Source organism: Mesoplodon bidens (genome assembly GCF_964165515.1).
Source record: "Mesoplodon bidens genome assembly, chromosome: 3".
NCBI classification, from domain to species: Eukaryota; Metazoa; Chordata; class Mammalia; order Artiodactyla; family Ziphiidae; genus Mesoplodon; species Mesoplodon bidens.
In genome coordinates, this window is record NC_138178.1 from 135,855,622 (window position 1) to 135,873,952 (window position 18,331).

Below are 18,331 nucleotides of genomic sequence, written 5' to 3' on the forward strand. Positions count from 1 at the left end.
TGTAGTTACCAGTGTTCTGAACTCTTTGGTAAATTGTTTACGTGTGTTTCATTACACTATAGCTATGTAAGATGATGACTGGGGGAAACTAGGTGAAGGGTACTATTTTTGCAACTTTCTGTGAGTTTATAATTATTTTCAAATAAAAAGTTAAATGAAGAAACAAAAATACATTTGCCCCTTTTATGTTGTATCTGGTATTATGATATCTGCTTACCTGGAAAGGAAAAGTAATGATCAAATGAATTCAAGTTTCAATTATCTTTTTTTCTTTCTTCTTATCTGTATTTCTTATATGTTTTGTGGTGAATACATATTATTAACATAATAAAAATAATGAGATAAAGTAAAGGTTGGACTACTAATGTCAAGATGGATTGAGGTGAGGGAAGAAGCAGCAGCAGAGATAGTGACCACCAGAGAGACATCAGGGGCTGTATTTTTTATTTTTATTTTTTATTTTTTCCTGGTACGCGGGCCTCTCACTGTTGTGGCCCCTCCCATTGCGGAGCACAGGCTCCGGACACGCAGGCTCAGCGGCCATGGCTCACGGGCCCAGCCGCTCTGCGGCATGTGGGATCCTTCCGGACCGGGGAACGAACCCGTGTCCCCTGCATTGGCAGGCGGACTCCCAACCACTGCACCACCAGGGAAGCCCCAGGGGCTGTATTTTTCAACGCAGGGCATAATGCATGCATAATGGACGCCCCCCAATAGGTGCACAATGATAGTTTACTGAATGAAAGAATGAATGTTCAAAAGGTGTTAGACACAAGTCAGAGCAGATGGAAAGAGGTTCAGAGAGAGGCTGGAAAGCCATCAAGTAGCAAATAGAATGGCTTCCAGGGCACATAACTGGAATCTGTTTTTTAAAAAAGGGCTGATAATCTCTAAATGTGGAAGAAATCTAGGTCAGAACTGTTTAGACCAGGCTTAAATGCTAAACAAAGTCTCACTGAGTTCAGAGAATAAACCACCTGGACCACTAATCCTTCCTTGGAGCTGGCAAGCCAACATTGTGTCAGGTAGGAAGGTAGCTTTTTGTTCTAAAGAGCTAAGTGGGTCTATGATATGTTGAAGTCCTGCTAGGCATAGGTTCCATACCTTAGAGGAAAGACCAACATCCCACGTCTCTCAGAGCAGAACTGTGTGAGTTTCAAAAATGATCTGAGGGTTTCTTGGAGTGAGTCATTACCTTAATCCCACAGGTCAAGTTAGCTCGTGACAAGAGATGACTGGAGATTGGGTTCTTTGCTGGGCCTAAGTAACCTGAGATTGTCTGACGGGGACTTCCATTAGCCCCATGTTCATTAAAGCTTGCCACACCACCAGCCATGGTTTGCACCTTGCCTCAGCATCTTCGTGGATGCCAGGTGAGAGGCTCAGCCTGTGCCCCGTGCGTGGTGTGGGCTCTTCATCAGTCACGTGTGTCAACCACACAGGCACATTTCAGTGCCGCCTTCCCTCTTGTAGTAATTGTCATTATGTAAACAATCTAATCTGAGTGCTAATACATGTAATTTCACTGAATGACAGTAATGAATCTTGAGTGTGCTGTTCCACAGACTGGCTTCTTTCCCAGGTGAGGGGCGGCAGTGATGAGCATCCCTTCTGTGGCCCCACAAAGTCCACGGGTTTTCAAAGTCTTCAGAAGAGCACTTCAGTTTTCAGGTCAGCACCCCTTTTCTTCATCAACTTCGAGTGAAACTCGTAATAAAACATACAACGGGTTGTAATGGAGAAGCAGCATACTGTAATTTGAGAGAAGAATGACAGATTTTTAGAATAATATTTGATGGTGCTTTGGAACTTTTTTTTTTTTTTTTTTTTTTTTTTGCGGTACGCGGGCCTCTCACTGTTGTGGCCTCTCCCGCTGCGGAGCACAGGCTCCGGACGCGCAGGCTCAGCGGCCATGGCTCACGGGCCCAGCCGCTCCGCGGTATGTGGGATCTTCCCGGACCGAGGTACGAACCCGTGTCCCCTGTATCGGCAGGCGGACTCTCAATCACTGCGCCACCAGGGAAGCCCAAGCCTCCCTCTTTTTAGAACCTTCCATGTGGAGTACCAAAAAATAAAATAATAAAAGTGGCCCTGTTCAGGATGAAGAGAATGGGGAGGGTGGGGAATTCCCATTGTTCTCGCTGGATGGCAGGAGCTGATCCATAGATGCCTGCTTCCAAAGAGCCTGTGCTCCTCCTCGGTTCCCGCCCTGTTAGACCTGGCACCCTGCACCAAGGCTTTAGAAAGAGCTGGAGTGGATGTACGGAAAATGGGACAACAGACATGTCTGGGTCAGCCCTGGGAGGTTAGAGACGTTGTAGTATTAGTGCCAGCAGAATAACTCAGGAATTTTCAGTCTATACCCCGACGGTGTGTGTTTGGGGGACTCTCTCCCATCCTTTGAGAATAACTGATGCTGTGGTGCTCTTCTGTGACTGATGGCAGAGGGTCTTATAAGGGGAAGAGTGGGAGGTTGAAGGTACATTGAAAACCCGGGGATGCTTTTCTTCTTCTCATCATTCCTTCTTTTGCCTCCTGCCTTGACTATCTCTGGCCCTGCATGATGGAGCCACAGACAGTGCCAGAAAGAGGCCTCACAGCTCTTGGGCTGCTGGTGTGTATCCCTTTGAACATCCACTGAGGTCAAGTTTTACAGACTTCTAATGGCTACTGTGGCAGTATCGAGGCAATTGCCTTCTAGTGGCACCATTATTTCACCATCTCTTAAAAGAGTAGAATAAATATTACACCTACTCTTCCCAAGGAACCTGCCCAAAGTTGCCATATTCAGAGATTCAAAGGGCAGTTCCTGGGGTATTTTGTTTCAGAAAGTCCTGGAATGGAGCAGTTTATAAAGTCATTTTGCTAAGCCTTTCTTTTGCAGCCACTCCCATTCCCAGCCCTCAGTAATCAGCTGGAGGTTTGGAGATCACTTGCCCTGGCCAGCCTGGAGGTAGCTTTTCCCCAGCTACTCCTCCAGGTTCCTTTTTACTGGCCCCTGCTTTGAATTGTTAATTTCCTCTCTGAAGGCACTGTCTGACTTTGTTAGCAGGTCTGACACTGTCTGGCTGCTTGCAAGGAGCAACTAGTGCCAATAAGGTGCCAGCACTCTTCTAGGCATGGGAGACATAAAGGGGAGAAGATCCTTTTTCTAACCTCAAGGTGCTCACAGTTTAGTGGGGAGACAGCCAGGTAAACACGAAATCACACCGTGGTGTGATATCGTATTGTAATTGTCAAAGGAAGGCTGCAGTGGGAATGGGACAGAGGATGCCTCATGTGCTGGGGAGAAGCAGGGAAGGCTTTCCGAGCGAGGCGACCTAGAGCTGAGACTTGGAAGGAAAGGAAGAACTTCAGAGATACGTACATCAAGTTGGAAGAAAACCACTGCCAAGGGCTTTGTGGCATCACGCCGCATGCCATACCTAAGGCACTGGGCTGTGTTACCAAAAGAGAGAGGCACTGGGTTCCTATTCCTACTTCTCTATAATCAGGACAATCAGAAGTCTTAGTTTAGAAGTTGATCGTTGCTTCCTTTGAATTCTCGCCAGAACCTCCTTGAGAACTGTTGCTTTTTAAAATTTCACTTTCCCATTTCCCATCCCACCCCCAGGAACAAATATAATGACTTTGCCAATTAGCACTAAATAATGGGAGCTGAGCTGAACCATGAAAGAATAAAATGGGAAATAAAAGATGGAAATTAGCCAGCCAGACTGGGGAGAGCCTTCAATATCAGGCTAAGGAATATGGGCTTTACCTGGTAGCAGAAGCAAGAATCTGATGAGGACTAAAATGTAGTGGAGACAAGTTGGAGCTAGAGATAAGGTTTAGGCCATCATCAGTATGCTGCGAAACATTAATTGAAAGCAGCCAGATGGTAAAAGCTTCTCAGTGAAGAGAGAACCCGAAAAGAAAAGAAACCAGAGCTGCACATATAATCTTGAAGACACAAGAGTTAGAGAGCAGACCCAGAAAAACCTATCTTAAAGCATTGGCTTCCACGTATGCGGACATTAATAGCACTACCCAGTCTGTCTGCTACTAGGAGTCATTGAAATAATGCAAGAAAAGTGCTTAACACAGTGCCTGGTGCAGAGTACTTAATAAATATTACTCTTCATTATTATTATAAAAGAGTGATTTTTTTTTTGCATTGAGATAAGGTCAACTGATGTACAAATACTAATTGTTAATATATGCATTGATGATTTGTTGCCCGGTAACTATGCGTTTTGAAGTGACAAACTCATTTCAGTGTTTGCCTTTTAATTAAAATGGGTACTTCGGCATTTTAAAATTCATTTTTGAAGGAACCCCCTACGGAGCTGCAGCATTTCAGGCACAGCAGGGGTATACTACCATTTTAAAAAAACAGCTAACAATTAATGTCATAATTTTATATTTATCCTGCTAATTACGGCAAAGACAAATCCCAGTTTGTCCACGACTGTGCAAACAAACAAAGAACGCTCAGCACCCTGAGGCAAGTTACTTGCAAATTTGCATATTAATTACTGTTTACCACCTCTGCTCCTGGGGCTGATTACTTCTAACAAAGAGCAGACGTATACAGTGGCTTGGATTGTCTGAGACAACCTGAAATGCAGGCCGCCACTCTCTGAGCAGGCTAGGAGAAGGCTGCTGTGCTTACTAGCGGTGACATGACCAGAAGGGAACAGTCCATACTCCTGGCTCAAGGGATCTTTATGTGAAGAGCCATTAAGATTTCTGAGATGCATTCTATAAAGCATAACAGACAACAAAAGTGATCCTACAGATTCTCACTCAAATAAGACCATCTTTGCTTTAATGTACTTTGGAGCAGTATTATTCTTGATGTGTGCTATAGAGTGTGAAAGATAATATCTCTTTTTCTGTGTGTGCTTTGAAAGGTTACTCGTCCATTATGATTAAACTCTGGATACAGCACCCTGGAGTAAAAGATTTCCTTAGACTCATGAATCTACTTTCTTTCCTCAGTTTTGGCACCAGTTGCCAGGAGGACAGGGTGCTCTGGGTGGAGACACCCAAAATCCAGTCCTGTTTTCTCCTGATGGTGTTGAATGGACTGGGACAATCTTATGTCTGTCTAACCTGGGAAGGGACGTTTAGTATGTATTGGAGAATTTTAACTTGGTTGTAATTGGAGACAAAAACCACATAAGTTGATTTAAAGACACTAAGCCTGAAAGAAATTCTTTGTGCTCACAATTCGGAATAAGCAAAAGCAGCCTCCTCTTGAGACAAAGTCATGTCCAACAAAACCCTTGATGGGGGCAAGAGAAAAATCAACGGAAAAATTTTAATGCTGACATAAGCATAATATATTATGCATGATAATCTTCAGACTTTGAAATCCACTTATAGGCAAATATTTGAAAAAAGCAGGGGCTGCTTTACAAGGTGGCTTCAGCTTCCTGTAATTGTGTAAAAAATGTTCAAAGTGTAAGAACAGAACAACTCCTGTCTGTTTTTAGTCTCTGAAAGAAGAAAACAAATACTTGTATTGGTAATGGCTCAATAGCCACTCCTTAGGAAAGTCACAGTAATATTACAGTAATAATAACAATAATAATAGCTAACAGCTATCAAGTGCTTACTCTGTTCCAGGCGCTTAATATGCATGAGCTCACTTAATCCTCAAAATGAAGAGGGTTTAATTTTTCATCCCCCTGAAAATAGCTGAAGAGACTGAAGCTCAGAGTGATGAAGAAACTTGCCCCAAATCACAAAAGTAGAAAGTGGAAGAGCTGGGATTTGAACCCAGGCAGACTGACTCTACAGGCCACCATGCTATGCTGCGTCTCATTTTATATATTAGGAAGCTGTAGTTTATTTTCCTAATGCCCCAGGTTTTGTTGTTAAGTTGGAATTCTTTTCCAATTTTCTGAGCTCCAAAGCTCATTATCTTTACATTCCTCCATGCTACCTTCCCTAATTAAAGCAAAGCATTAGATTTGAAATATCCTAATATATTAGAGCAGAGGTCAGTGAACTAACTGACCAAATCTGCCCACTACCTGATTTTGTAAATAAAGTTTTATTGGAATGCAGCCATGCCCACTTGTCTAAGTGTTATCTGTGGCTGCTTTTGTGTTACAGTTGAGTCAATGTGATAGTCAGTGTAAGGTCCACAGCCTAAAATATTTCCTGTCTGGCTGTTCACAGAAAAAGTTTGTTGACTCATGACTTATACGAAACATTTCTTTTCTTTTTCCTAACTAACCTGTGGCCCAAGTCTTCAGCAGCAGCAGCTTTGAGCAAGAGAATAGGTGAAGTGATGACTAGCCTGGCTAACTGTGCTTATTTTAAATCTGAGAGTGTCTGGGGCCAGTAGAAGGGAACAAGTGAGCACAAGGACAGAGGCTGTGGGTGGCTTGTTATTGGTCTTTGCTGTTTTCTCTCTACCTGTCCCAGAATCCCAAGAAAAACGATTCCCTCCTGTATCCCCAGCACCTTCAACACTGCCAGAGATATAGTGGATACACAGTAGATAATTGTTGAATTAATCGTCAGAAATATCTTTCAATAGACCATGAATTCTGTCTCCAGTCAGCCTCCAGGATGGAGTTCAAGCTCCTTAGCCTAACAGTTGCGATCCTGTCCCCTCCCCCTACGTATCATAACTCATTTGCCTATGCAACACTTTCTATTTTTTCAAGACTTAACTCCTGACCATTTGACCACTCAGGAAGGTCAGGTTTGCTAGGTGGGCCAGATCACAGCTGGCTTTGGAAGAGGATTGATGTGTTCAAAACGATGCTTATGATATGCAAAAGAACCTGTAGGGGGGAGAGACTAGAGGCTAAGGGATCAATTAGGAATCTATTTGAGGTGATAATTGTGTAGACAAGGGCAATGAGAATAGAGAGGAAGGGACAAATCGGAGAGACATTTGAAAGGGTGCATCTTCAGGAATTTGATGACTTAGTGATCTGAGGAAGAGGGAAGTGTAACAGAATAAGAATTTTAGTGTTAGGACTAGTAGATTGTGTTGTCATTGACAAAAATAGATACTCTCGGGAGAGAAGCAGGGTAAAGGGAGCGAGACAAAGTGTATCTGGAATTCAGATTGGGATTATCCTTCTGATGATACCTGTGTGGAATAGGATATGTGGCATTAGTGCCACTTCCGAGGTGAGGCCTAGAGATTTTGACCCCATAAGAATTGACAAACACAACATTGTAAATCAACTATACTCCAATAAAAACTTCAAAAATAAAAAAAAATAAGAATGGACAAACTGACTCATTGATTCATTCACTCAACAAATATTTGAGCAGGTATAGTGTGCCAGGCACCGTTCTAGGCCCTTGGGATATATCAGTGAACAAAACAAAGATCCCTGCTTTTATGGAACATGCATTCTAGCAAGAGAGACAGGCAATAAATAATGAACATAATAAATAAGTATATAGTGTAATAATGTGTTAAGTGCTATGGAAAAAAGACAAGGTAAGGCAGGGCAAGGTGGCTGGAGGCTCTGGGGGCAGGTGAAGGCCTTTGCAATTTCCCAGATAACATCTAGAGCTCTTTTTCTCTGATCAGTGGTTTGTTATTCATTTTCTGACCAAAGTGTCAGAAGAAAAAATTGGAGGGCATTGGCTACTGTGTGATATTTTAATAAAGATTCTTTGTATGCCACATCTGGTGGCAATTTAAAAAAAGGGAAATTTCTCATGGTTCCCATTTCCTGAATGAGTAGCACTGCAATGAAATTTCGATGAGTTGAGGCTGATAATTTTCAGCAATTTAAATCTCGTTGCCTTTCCTAGAAGGCAGAGCTTTGTTTGTAAACAGCTGGGTCAAAAGAAAACGTAGCCTCATTATTCACATTCTTCTGATAGGCTCCTGGTCAGAACATATGGGGCAGAAGGGGTACACAGGGGCCTGAAACATAGTCACCTAGCTTTGGGGTTTTGTTCTTTGTGATGATGGGGGAAAGGTAAAGAGCTAATTTCATTCTTTCTCAGAAGACAAGTTGGACAGGATGACAAACTTTTTGTAAAGACCGAGAATTCAAGCAATTACCTAGTGATGCATAGCAACATATCTGCATGCTTCCCTTCTTGGATTATTAAGGGTCAAAGTCCCCGCTTAGGTCACATGCTAAACAGCTCTCAGTTTTCTGTGTTTCTTCAACAGTATATGATATGCCAAAGATCCACTTTAATTTCTACTGCCTTCCATTGCCAAGATGCTTATTTAGGGTCCTCAGAGGAGAGGGGATATTTAAAAAGGAAGGAGGGAGGAAAGAGAGGGTGATGTGGTTTGGACAGTGTCAGGAGACACAGTTGGTCCAGATTAAGAGAGTGGTATGCGTTGTAATTCTAAAATGGCCTCAGCTCTCTTGAAAATAGAGAAACTTAATTCTTTGATGTGGAAATGAGCTAAAAGGGGAAGGAAAAGATATATTTGTAAGCTCTGGGCTTTTTTGTCTGTGTTGCTTTTCCTAAGCCAGTGAAATCCCCCAGGTGCAAAGGGCAGCCTGATGCTTGAAGGGACACCGGTCATGCAGCAGCCCCAGATTTCCCTCCCTTTGTAGTTGACTGAAGCAGCTGCAGCTACAGCAGTTGGCAAGGTAAGATCCTGGCTTCCTGGAAAAATCCTGAGAAGAACCCAGCGTCAGTCAGAGTATATTTGGGTCTTTCCCAGGTGCAGGTTGACTAGGAAGAAGGGCTTGAGGTTGGAACAGTTTTTAACGTAAAACTTTCTGCGCTCAGAGAAGTGGGCTCACATGCATCCATCTTTGGAAATGAACCATTCTTTAAAAAAATTTTATTGAATATATTTGATTTACAATGTTGTGTTAGTTTCAGGTGTACGTCAAAGATTCAGTTATATATATTCTTTTTTTACATTCTCTTACATTAACGGTTATTATAAGATATTGAGTATAGTTCCATGTTCTCTATAGTAGGTCCTTGTGGTTATCTATTTTATGTATAGTAGTGTGTATATTTTAATCCCAAACTCCTAATTTATCACCCATCCCCCCACCCCGCTGCCCTTTGGTAACCACCATAAGTTGGTTTTCTTTGTCTGGGAGTCTATTTCTGTTTTGTAAATAAATTCATTTGTATCATTTTTTTAGATTCCACATATAAGTGATAGCATAGGAAAGGAAACATTTTCAGTTAGAAGAGCCCTCACCAAAGTATGTCTTCAGTGGAAATGCATCTGTTTAATATTACATTAGTGATTTCTACCCCTTGTACCTACCCAATACAACAAGCGTTTTATTAAACTCCTAGTAGGTGCTTAGGACTCTGTGAGGTGCTACAAACTACCATGAAGGAGTAAACCTGAATTAATGACAAAAGAAAATGAAACCATTTTTTAAGAATCTTCATAGGAATTCCATTATGGGAAACAATGAGAAAGCATGGATCCCACATTAGTGATACCCCCTGCCATTCCTCATCCTTATACTCAGCACACACACAAACACACACAGATGTGCTCAGGTAGAAATGCTCTTTGGGTAAAAATACCCACGGCTTTTTACACAGTGCCAGTTGGCCTGGCTGGGCTACCCCATGGTGTCGTCTCATTGATGAAATGCTGATTAAGTTGCTTTGTGCTCCATAATGGACCAGTGGGTCATTCTCTGTTTCTTGTCAACTTCAAACAGGCTGGGCAGTCTGAGTTTGTTTTAACTCTACTGACCCCAAATGCCTTTTGTCTTTATCAGACTTTATTCTTATCTTTTCAGAAATGGAATGGTTCCTCTTTTTCCTGTTTCCTCAATATTTTCCTAAAAGACACAAACTTACAGAAGTTGTTTCTGAAAGTGGAGCTGACTGGAAAAGTACCCAATTTTGTTTCTAAAGATCTATTTGTAGAATTTTCCAAAGCCAGTCCATCAGAGACGGGATTCCATCTCAATCTACCTTGAAAGGCGATTGAATTAAACAAGCATTTGGTGAGTATCTGCTTTGTATCGGGCTTTGTTCTGAGGGAGTTAGAGAGGAAGTAGGATTTGTCCCTGCCCTTGAGGAAGGAAGTAGGATTTGTCCCTGCCCTTGAGGAGTTTAAAGTCAAATTGAATAAGAGGCAACACTGATTAAGCCAAGAATTTACTTTTGAGTTTTTGAATTCACATTCTTGGCTTCAGTGTTTCTATATATAATGGCCAAAAGGGTCCAGTAGTTTTAATCTATGTATCATAGTAGATTTAGTTGTTCATGAAAAAAGACCTCTCTAACCCAAATGAAGGAAACTCAGTCTAGACACTGGGGATGCTTTAACTAATTTTCAAGCTAATTTGGCTTCATTAGTTCTTTTCCTAATAGTACTTTGTTCCAGACTCGATGACTTTGAACATTAAGCACTCACCCAGCCACTTTCCCTGGAGAGGTCAAGCTGCATCAGGCATGAATCCAGTTCTCAAGGAGCTCACTGCCAAGCTCAGCAGGTGAGCCAGAGCACGAGGGAAAAGGCGTTGGTGCACAAAACCAAGAACCACGGGACCAGTAACCGGGGTCTTGTCCTGAGAGGCTGTGAGAATCACTCCACGGCTTTTTCTTCAGGGTAACTTCATCTCCCCACATCACGATGTACTGTAAGGACTGTGGGAAACGCTTTGCCCCCTTTGGATGAAAGGTGTATTATATAAGCTCTGTAAAAGGTTTTTGGATATGTTTAGAAAAAAATAAGTGATAACAATGATAGTAATATCTAGCATTTATTGAATGCTTATTATATGCCTGGCATTAAACTAAAGATGGGAATATGGCTTTAATCTGTAACTCTATATCCGTTGAGCCCCAAATTATCAAAATATTTATTTCTAAATGTGCCCTGTTCATAATCTGTTTTTAATTGTTAACCTGGGTGATGGTTTCATGGGAAGTCATCATACCATTCTCTCTAGTTTTGTGTTTTGAAATTTTCCATAATCAAAGGCCATGCAAAAAAAAAGGAAGGGGCCAAATAAACTTCATTAACCTAAATAATACCTCAGATAAACGATGAAGGCGAAGAAAGAAGGAAGTCAACCGTTCTTCAGCATTTATAATGTGCCAGATCCTTCATATACTGTCTGTGACTTAACTGTGATCCCATTTTACAAATAAGGCAACTGAGGCTCAGAGAGATTAAAAGACTTTTTTAAGGAGTTGAACGCTGGCCAAAGCTTATGTATGCTCTTTCCAATACACCATATTGCTCTATGGGTCCATATAGTTTCTAAGGGCAGGATCCCTGTGTTTCATCTTGGCAGCCTCAAGTGCCAGTGGGTGAAATCACAGTTCAAAACCAGATAAAATGTTTTGAAAACAATATGACATGTATGCTTTAGGAAAAATTTCGAAGCAATATATGAAAACTGGCAAAGCAATGGTTAATGATAATTTGTATCTGAGAGAAACGTCCTTAAATGTCCATTCTGTGTGTGGGAGGGCGCAAGCACGTGTAACATTGGAGACTTTGGGGTAACCAACATTTATTTCCAGACATTTCACAACCTCTCTTTAAGGTTAGGTATAAGGCCCATTTCACAGATGAGTAAAACGAGGCTGAGAGAGGTCCAAGTTGGCAGCACCAGTGTATGGTGGGCATTACCGAGCCATGGAGTGGGGTGCAGCTGGGGTTCAAATCCAGCCTGGCCTGACCCTCAGTGTACAGCCTCTCACCACAACAGTGAGTGCTAATGTTAGAATCGGATTCTTTCTTCTGTGGAAACAGCATGTATTAAAGGTTAGAGAGGGTCAAGCAAATTCCTCCATGGGGCCTGGGAGGGGGAAGAGTTGGGTGTGACAAAATGGCAGCCGTTCCTTTATCACGAGGCAAAACTCCCCCCACTCTGTTTGGATTTAGTCTGCACGGACCAAACTGAACAGAAGCGAATTGTCCCATCTGTTGTCAAAACCATCCTCCCTGACTTCAAAGAGTCCCGGCCCCGGAGGGAGAGACCCCCGGGGCGCAGAGGGAGATGGAAGCGGAGCCCCTCGGCCTCCTGTCAGCCGCTTCAGTCTCTGGGGGCTGGAACCGCTGCCTGTCATCCCAGCTGACTTCTCTTTGAATCTGCGGCTCTTCACCACCCCCTGCCTTCCCCTCCGCCCAAACAGACCCAAGGCCCGATTTCTGTTTGAAGTGGACGTGCTACTCTTCACACGGCGGGCGCTGCCGCGGAGGTGCAGCGGGATTAGAGGAAGCGGCTCCCTGTGGGGCGAGGCCACCTAAGCCTCAGGGGGCAGCCAGCGCTTTCGGGCGCTCTCGGGGCGATAATGGCATTCTGGACTTTTCCACAGGGGTCCTGAGGCCCCCGAGGGATCTTAATTAAAGTGGCTTAGTGGGTCTTGGAGGCAAACACCTGCCCAGAACTCAGGGTGGGAGCTCGTTATGAGTTCTGCTTCGGTTTCTCCCTGGCCTCAGAGAGTCTAGGTTCATAGGAGCAAAGGAAATGAAAGAACTGGACCTACTGTCTAAATCCTAAAGCAGAAACCTCTGCTTTCACCTGAATAACCAGAGCTCTTCAGCAAAGCATCACCTGGTCACTTCCCTTTGCTGGTGTAGAAATGATGATCAGGAAACCACACTGGAAATCGCTCAGAGTACCATGCACTGGTGCGAAGCTTTCTCCTTTCTGAGATTATTCTGAGGAAAAGGTAATAAACAGATCTGTAAGGAAATTAGTTATCTTCAAGTTTACTTACATATATTAGTTACTACCTTTTAATAAATGATATTTAGATGAAAATTTTGTTAGTTTGCTATAGATCAAGTATCTCCCTATAGACCTTTCAAATGTAGCTCTAAGGAGAGTAAATATTTTTTAAAAAGATAATGAAAAGTTAAATATAAGATCCCCTTCTCTGTAAAAAATTTTTATAAAGGTCAATAATTTTGAGGGGTGTGTGTGATTTCACTTGAGTATTACTTTTTGGATAGAATCATAGAATATATCTGCTTTGAAAATATTATTTTAAAAAAGAAAAATGAAGTGTGGGTGCCGTTTTTCAATACAATATCAATAATTATATTTACTTGTTAAGATGACACAATTAGACAGGATTAAAAGAAATATTAGCCTCCAAGGATAATTTATATTGATGCCTTTCTCTCTGTTCTTTTTTTTTTTTTTTTTTTTTTTGCGGTACGCGGGTCTCTCACTGCTGTGGCCTCTCCCGTTGCGGAGCACAGGCTCCATACGCACAGGCTCAGCGGCCGTGGCTCACGGGCCCAGTGCTCCGCGGCATGTGGGATCTTCCCCGACCGGGGCACGAGCCCATGTCCCCTGCATCGGCAAGCGGACTCTCAACCACTGCGCCACCAGGGAAGCCCCTCTCTGTTCTTAAAATATGAAATTATTTACACATCCCACTATATTATTTTGCAAATTGTGGTAGTTTCACAATTTGGATATATATATATACATATATATGTATATATATATGTGTATATATATATATACATATATATGTATATATATATGTGTATATATATATATATATATCACAGATGTGTGTAATTATTTAATTAATGTCGGTTTACCTCCTAGACCTTAAGCTCCATGAAGGTAGGGACTATGTCTGATTTGTTTACCATTTTGTCCCCAGCGCCAGACATGTATTAGGTACTCAAATATCTGTTGAATACATGAATAATCGCTCAAAGAGGTGCAATGTAATGATGATGGTATATATTTGATTTTATCTTATAAGAATACCTGCTTTAAATTTTTTTCTCTTAATTAAGAGACTCAGGTTGTACACTTGGACTTTGTGATTTTAAGAAATCACTAACGCTTATCTACAAAAAAATATGACTGAAAATGTTCTTTGGATTGTCAAATCAGATGTGCAATGGTTTGCCAGTTCATGGGATTGAGACTTTCAAATAATTGGTGACTGGTCCCAATAAATCAGAGTAAGGGCAAAATCCACTGAATATAATTGTTTAAAGAGGCCACTTGTAATTGAAACACTTTTAAATTTTACCTAGGGATGAAGTAGTCTTATTTCATGGTGTTGTTACCAGAGCAAGTAGTTCTAGGGTATTTGCACGGTTGCTATGCTGCGCTTTCCATCTGTAAAGATAACCAGCTGAAACGGCAGAGCTAAGGGACTAAAGTCCAAAGCTGGTGGAGACATCAGTGATTGAGAGTGTGGGCAGCGCCAGGCACTGCCAGACAGATGTGCTGGGAATCCACACCTAAACTTCATGGAATCACCTTGTGCTCTCTCCTTCAACAGAAATCTGGTGCCGGGGAACTTCTTTCACAGTGCTAAAAAAGAGCTAAAAGAAAACCTTTTCTTCCAGGAATACGGATGCCTCTGGTTGTGCACGAGTCAGTGAGGGTGGAAGAAGCTGTTTCATAGCCTTGCAGACAAGACCAGCATTGTCAAAAGTTTGCTGTTTCCGCTGCCATTCCCTGATTCCCCTCTGCCCTCAAAAGATTTGTAAAGTGGTCAGGGCCATGATGTTGCCCAGTTTTGCTACCAACCTTCTTTTCTCTTGATCTTTTGTTTCAATGTCTGCTTTCTTTCCCCTACGTGCTCACTGAAGCCTGATTGTGGGGTCAGGCTATAATTAGTTTATATATGAAGTTTAATTCACTGTGGCTCTTCTGGCATTAGACTCAGATGGGCTTTGATGTCTGGCTGGAGCTTTGATCCCAGTCCCTCGAATGGTGGTCATCACCCCAACTCAAAGGATTGCCCTTTATTTTTTTCCCTCCTATTTGGAGACAGCTTTTCCCAATTACATCATTTGTGTTTGGCCATAAAAGCTGCAAGGCATCATTTTGTTGCTTTACTCTATAGCAAAACGTGCAATTGATGCTCCTTACTTTGCTTGGCTGTAAAAGAATGTTCACTGCTGGATAAGGCATTTGTACAGTGGTGCTCAGACTTTGTGAGGGTGCTGTTGGGAGTTGTTCTGCCCAAGAGCAAAGCGTTAGACTGTGTGATCTGAGGGACCCTTTCTGACCCTGCCCAGGAAATATCTTTAAGCATAAGCTACACGACTGTGATATATTCAGTCGAGACTCTTTTTCATGCTGGCAACTTTATCTTACTCTCCAGATCTTCCGGGCAGCAGATCCACCCCGTCCCCGTCTTTAATGTCACACTTTCTGAGCGTCGATTAGCAGCTTGTCTGAGAAGACAGAGGCCTCCAGGGAAAGCAAAAGAACTAAGGAGAGCTGAGCGATACTACAAAGAAGATGAAGTGGCGTTAGAGGAGGAAGAAGCACCAGCACTTGCTTTAAAAAGAAAGGGAAAGAAAAATCAAATCGGGGGGTGGGGGTGGGGGTGGGGGGACACTTCCCTGGTGGCGCAGTGGTTAAGAATCCGCCTGCCAATGCAGGGGACACGGGTTCAATCCCTGGTCCAGGAAGATCCCACATGCCGCGGAGCAACTAAGCCCCTGGGCCACAACTACTGAGCCTGAGCTCTAGAGCCCGCAAGCCACAACTACTGAACCCACGTGCCACAACTACTGAAGCCTGCGCACCTAGAGCCCATGCTCCGCAACAAGAGTAGCCACCGCAATGAGAAGCCCACGCGCTGCAATGAAGAGTAGCCCCCGCTCGCTACAAGTAGAGAAAGCCTGCGTGCAGCAGTGAAGAGCCAACGCAGCCAAAAATAAATTTTAAAATAAATAAAAATTAAAAATTAAAAAAAAACAATAGGGGGAAGTGAGATCCTGTCTCTGACAGGAGGGAGCAGTGAACAGTGGGTGATTACCTTCAACTGCGTCCCAAATACCTGCAACCAAAACAAAGAACCAAAGAGGAAAGAAAGCCAGAGGACTAAATTGGAGAGGAGAAAAATTGGCTGTTGGGTTAAGAAGAGAAGAGGGGCAACCCAACCAGGCACACTTAATCTGACGACATTGGGAGTTTTCCTGGAAAAACAATTACAGCATTGAGCTCCTTGCTTCTAACTTCACTTGACAGCCTGAGTTTGTTTTAATTGGCGCGTGAATGAGCAGCATTATTTATTAACGTGTAATGGACACTTTAGAAAGCATGACCTTTTTTCCTATTTGCGACCATTTTATTGGCGGAACCATTTGAATACATTACTTTTAATATTGAAACTTGCTGGGAACGCTTTTTCATGGAGATGTACAAGCTGTTAGGGCAAATGATTGGCTTTGGACTAATGAGCCAGCTCAAAGTGGCATTTGGTGGGTAGGGGGCTTGGGAGGTGGGGAGGTTTGGAGACACAGCGACTTGTCTGCTTTAACAAGATTTATTAGTAGTGTGTAAAAACATGTTTCAGCTTTTCCCCCCCTCAACTATATAAATATAGTTGTCGATGTGTGACATAACACAGGCCACAATAATAGATTCCACCCGGCCAGAAGGAATCTAATTCAGAACTAGAAAGCAAGAAGCTTGCCTAGAAATGAATAGCATGAGACAATGACAGAGGACATGGGTGAGTGGCATTTGGTAGACAGGATTAGTCATTATTCTTTAGTGCCTTACTAAAATTAGGGAGGAAAATTTCATTCCTGTATTATCAAGTATGGTGTCTGGCACACAGTAGGCATAAAGCATAGGTGAACTGAATGGAATTAATTTTGTATGTTGATGAGCACCTCAGCATAACTCTGTTTTGAGATCTAATATACAATCTGGTTAATTATGAATCGTGGTTGTAGATATAGTTCCAGTTAGTCTGTGAGGGGCAGCAATGGGGAAGTCAATGGAGGGTGGCAAGAGAACTCTGGTTTTTGTTTTGTTGACTCTATTGTCAACAAAACTCTATGACATGACTCAAGTCATGTCAACTTGACTCTATTTGTTGCAGAGATTAAATGGGTACTATTAAGTTAGCTGGAAAGTATGTTAATGAGAAAACAATTTACAACCAACCTGCAGTTTCTTGAATGCTTGCAAAGGCATTGTCCTGAGTACAGTAATACTAAGAGGATATTAAAACAATCACTGCCTTCAGGGAACTTTAATAATGTAATTGGAGAGAAGGGATACACATAAACACCTACGTACATAGATGTAAGTGTACGTACCTATATAAATAACCATACAAATAGCATTTGGTAAGAATCAAATATTCATGCAGTTAACAGGAGTTCAGAGGAGAGAACTGAACTGATCTTGGAGGGAAGAAGGTTGGACTAGGCAGAGGGGAGAAATGGAGAATTCTTAGCAGGGCTAAGCAGCTGGGTAAAGGTGTAAGAGTCTGAAATAATGATATAGGATGCACTCCTTCACACGACACTTTGCCTGAACTTCAGCAAATTGCGACTTGCTGGGTTCGATTTCTGAGGCTCTTGGATGTACTGCTGTTTAAAAGAGATATGGTTGGGCTTCCCTGGTGGCGCAGTGGTTGAGAGTCCGCCTGCCGATGCAGGGGACGCGGGTTCGTGCACCCATCCGGGAGGATCCCACATGCCGCGGAGCAGCTGCGCCGGTGAGGCATGGCCGCGGAGCCTGCGCATCCAGAGCCTGTGCTCCGCAATGGGAGAGGCCACAACAGTGAGAGGCCCGCGTACCGCAAAAAAAAAAAAAAAATAAAAAAAAAAAAAAATAAAAGAGATATGGTACTTTTCCCTAGACAAGCCAGCTAGTGGCATTTCCAGACCCCTATCCCACTGAAATTCCCTGCGACCAGTGTCCCAAGCAGAGATGACCACCACAAATGCTACTGCAGGGGAAAAGTTTATTAGTCCCTCTGGAGGAAAAAAAAAGATATAACTCATATAACCTTTACTATCTATGTGCCTGCCACGTTGTAAACACCCCTACTCCCATATATATTATATACTGTATATTATTATAATTCTTAACAACAGACTCCTTCTGTTAGCTCCATTTTGCCGTTGGGGAAACGGAGGCACAGAGAGGTGAAGTTACTTGCCTGCACAGCTAGTCTTGGCTGGAAAGGGGATTCAGATTCAGGCAGTCTGGTTTCAGAGTCAGAGTTCTTGTGCTCGCAGACTAAATAACAATAAAAAACTCAAACAAAAATCGAAGGGCGCAGGCGCGCGGACTCAACCCGGCGCTTGCAAAAGAACTGATGCAATCGCTTGCTATAGAGCGACATCCTCCTGCCTAATTTTATTGATAAATGCCTTCCGTGAAAAGATTAAAACAACAGCAACAAAACTAAGAGTGAAACTGTTTTAGGACAACGTTGCACTGTGCCTTGTAGTGCCTGCCTTTACAACTTGGAGTCCAAAAAGCCAAACCCAAGAAATGGTCTTTGAATACATTCGCAGTACCTTGCTGGGTAAGGTGAAAGAAACCTAAATCAGCCTGAGTGGGTACGAACAGTGGACGGGTGGGGAAAGGGTTAACGTGTGCTTCAACTCGGTCGAGTTTCAGAAAGTTCTCTGGGGAGCCCAACT

At 42.7% G+C, this 18,331-nt stretch overlaps 1 long non-coding RNA gene across 1 annotated transcript; it reads right to left on the reverse strand.

Moving 5' to 3' along the window:
- Positions 1–312: 312 nt before the first annotated feature.
- On the reverse strand, positions 313–18,207 carry LOC308614297. The gene is made up of 3 exons (XR_014015373.1): positions 17,842–18,207; positions 12,498–12,604; positions 313–1,751 (listed from the first exon to the last, which is right to left on the reverse strand). It is a non-coding gene; the product is annotated as an uncharacterized lncRNA (long non-coding RNA).
- Positions 18,208–18,331: the final 124 nt, after the last annotated feature.